The sequence below is a fragment of the Rhagoletis pomonella genome, unplaced genomic scaffold (assembly GCF_013731165.1).
Source record: "Rhagoletis pomonella isolate Grant_MI unplaced genomic scaffold, Rhpom_1.0 Rhpom_scaffold_00001, whole genome shotgun sequence".
In the NCBI taxonomy this organism is placed as follows: Eukaryota; Metazoa; Arthropoda; class Insecta; order Diptera; family Tephritidae; genus Rhagoletis; species Rhagoletis pomonella.
Window position 1 is genome coordinate 40,392,771 of NW_023458555.1, and position 3,860 is coordinate 40,396,630.

At 36.8% G+C, this 3,860-nt stretch overlaps 1 protein-coding gene across 1 annotated transcript in view; it reads left to right on the top strand.

The window, feature by feature from the left end:
- The window catches only part of LOC118744152 (chromatin-remodeling ATPase INO80), a 123,563-nt gene that overhangs the window by 28,445 nt on the left and 91,258 nt on the right, over positions 1–3,860 (top strand). The gene's annotated exons all lie outside the window — the stretch shown is intronic.

Consider the following 3,860-nt stretch of genomic DNA (forward strand, 5'->3'; position numbering starts at 1 on the left):
CAGAGAAATGTGCAGAGAATTTGAGAGGAAACGCGGAAGCGCCAAAGGAGCACAGGGAACGGAAGTGAAGTGTATTTATTCGGAGGCGTTAAGCGGCGGTCACTTCAAACGGACAAGGAAGTGGAAGGAAATGGCTCAAATATCCATTACATTTGTATGTATGTATGTACATAGTATGTCTGCGTTCATGTTGAAGTCGCTGCAGACGGCAGCAATTTTTATTATCCAAAAGAAAATGTCATTGGACGCTGCCAGCGTATTAATAAATGATTTTGGTTGTGGGCAAATTTTCAGAAAATTTGTAGTTTGAGGGAAATTTAAATCGAAAGGATTAAGTGACAATGAACGGTTGCTAATTACTATGCATAGCGAAGAATTACTTTAACCTTAAATTCATTATTTGTTGCACGTCGTATAAAGGCTAAATGGGCTGAAACATAAAAAAATGCTGCTTTTCTTAATGTTTGGTAGAACTTAGGAGTGCCAAGGGATATCTGGGAATGCAGTTTTAGTGCAACTATACCCAATCCCGACTCTACGTCCGCGTTCATGCTCTCTGAATAAAGTAGTCGAGAAGCGGTAACCAACTCGTATGAAACATGTGATCACGACAGAAAAAGAGGAGGAGAGGTCACTCCGACGTAATCACTTTAACCCTTTCAGTACAAGCATCCAATTTATTGGACAAACTTTTTTGTGCTTACAGCTCTTTTTTCGTAAATCAGAGCTTTTATTGTTAAAATAACAGTTTTTTGAGACAATTATATCATTGTAACATCCTTTCACGGATCGAAAACCATACGAAAGAAAATTACGTGATACGTCAGTCGAGTAAGCTGAATAGGATAAAGAGTACGTTCACGTATGTTATAATCAGAAAAATATGTTTTACCTGACGAGTAATACGATATTGTAGGTGACGATTCAAATCCAGGTATTCTTTGAAGAGGCAAGCGAAAAGCGGAACGACACACACCATCTCTTAGTTGATTTCGAAACCGCTTTCGACAGCACGAAAAGAAGTTTCAGCGATGTCTAAATCTGTTATTCCGAGTCATTCGATACGGAGCGAGGTCGAGAAGATAAATCGAGCTGCAGAACTGAACCGCTCAAGTACAATTTTTTGCGAGGGCTTACAATTGCTGGCGTATTCAGACTGCATGGTCATCTTGCATGTCTGTGCTGGCTTCTCGAAATCGGATACAGAAGCAAAGCGCGTGGGTCTGGTACTGAACGAAAACACGACGAAGTATCTCCTGTCAGCTCTTGTCACGGTTCTATTTAATTTGTTAAGAGCTCTACCTCCAAAAAAGTAGAGGACTGCGGGAATGATTTTCGGGCCTTTGAACGTCAACGATAGCGAATACAGTCGACGATGGAACGAGAAGCTATAAATGCATTACAATGGCATAAACATAGTGCTGCGAGTGAAAATACAGCGACTCTGCTTGCTCGGCCATGTCAAACGAATGGACACCGACGGTACAACTCTTAAAGTAGATAATCAACTCGAGAGGGAGAGAGGGGGCCCATCCGCGATGGAAAGATGAGGTGGAGAAGGACTTGACTGCAATTGACACCAGCTGACACAGAAGAGAAATGACTGACGTCACAGCCGCCAAAATCGCTTAGGCTGTAACAGCGCCAATCATCAGGTAAGCTTTAATTAGGCAGGCATACATTGGCAACTTATTGGCGCGTATTCATAGTCCAGCAACTAAGTCGAAACTAACAAAGTTGTAACTTAAATTTAAGTACCAACTTAAAATTTACCTCTATTCATAGTCGCATTTCAGACTTCAACTAAGTAGTTTCGACTTAGTTTACGATATAGCAAAATGAGTGTGAAAATGTATCGATTTTTCTTTACGATATTTTGGAAAAATTACATTTTTATTAAATAATGTCAAGTTTGATCATCCGTATATATAATTTTTATTTTCATTGCATGATTATGCAAAAGAATAAGGTATCATTTTCTTGTTAATTGTGTGAAATAGCCAAAACATCCGCAGTGATGTGAAGTCGATGTTTATCGAAAGCATGCTGTGAAACATACAAATAGTAGATATCTAAATGTTATGCACAAATTTACTTTAAAAGAACTAGCGTAAAACTGACTTATTATTTGAGAATTTATCTAAATTATTCCAATTATTAAATTGTGATGTAGCTTTATTCGAATTGTAATACGCATTTAATTTCATCTTCCGATTAAAATGGATCGATCTTTGTAAATTTTAATTGGAGATTATTCAATATTATCAAAATCACCCTCTACCAACTTAATTTTTCCATATTTCGCCTGTTTTCCCTTAATTTGATAAAATACTTCTTCCTAGTTATTACTTAGTTGCAGCTGCAGCCGAAACTAAATTTTAAGTTGGTACTTAGCCAGAAAAGTCGAAACTAAGGCGACTATGAATAGCTTTAGTTGTGACTTAGAATGGTTTCGACTTAGTTGAGTACTAAATATGACTATGAATATGCGCCATTGTCATTAAATCACTCCAAAGTACTACTAGCTAGTGGTTTTTTTCTGTTACGGTTAGTCGAGATAGCAATTGCGGAGCTGTTGAAATTTGTGTTTTTTTGTTCTTCTGACCAAGAAAGAATATCAAGTATTTGGGAATGAACTTTTGTTTCGCCTTGTAAAATTGGATTTCGAATGACATTGCTTTCACATTGCGTCATAACGCATAAAAATTTATGCACATATTTAGCATTTAATTATATCAAGCTATCGGTTCTACACTGAGGGAAATAATGCATAGTAAAAATGAATACTTTAGATTTGATTTTCGTTTAAAAATGTTCGTATTTAAAAATAATATTTTCATACGAAATTTATTATGCACGTATTTGACTGTTCACATCTGAGCATGCATATGTTAGTGTACATACGCACCCCAAGCATGCAGAGCGCCGCTCTGAGAGCGGTGACAACACACACATCCATACATAGTACATACATATTTATCCGTACAAATCGCATGCTGTCTTGTTGATGGATATTCAACATTTGAAAGCAAATTTATATGCCTGGGTGTAGCTGAGTGCGCAAAGATGCTTGCCACAAGTTGATGATATCCGGAGATGGGCGGGTTCGAATTCCACTGCAGGCAGTCTTGATTATTCAATTCACGGATGCTTTTTCAGTACCAACGCGGTCATTTTAATATGCGCGTAATTGAATTGAATATTTACCAATATACAGTACTTTCGTTGACGTTTATAGTAAGATCAATTACGTTTCTATTTGATTTTAATATTTTTTTCCCTCAGTGTACTAAAGTATAGATTTACTTAAGCCCTAGACACGCTAAATTATATGTTTCGGAAATGAGGATGAGCAATTTTGTTTTCGATAATAAAAAAAAAAATTCGAACTACTTAAAACACACTAATTTCCATATCAATGCAATTCGCGTGAAATGCCATAGAGAAAAAGGAAGCGGATATACATATGTATGTATGTATGAAAATAAATTTACGAAAATCTCTGCTTACAATATTGATATGCAGCAGCCCATCTAAGTTGATTGTTTCAGATTTTGTTCTTATTCTGCACTACCCTGCACTTATGTATAACAAGCCCTTAGAAAATACAATTAATCCTTCGCTCCATACAAGTGCTGCAGCTCTTTGCAGTGTCGCTGCTTCCGCTTTACTTAACGCAAGTGGCAGCTAAACGGCCGGTAATCACGTGCGTGTATTTATTAAAGGGTTGTTGCATTTATTCAATAATATTTTAATATTCTATAAACGTTCAATTAGAAATTGGGGTCGCTGCCAGTTTTTTTTTGTTCGATACGTTTCCTGTTGCTCTTTTGAATTTCCTTTCAAATTAAATTTTCGGT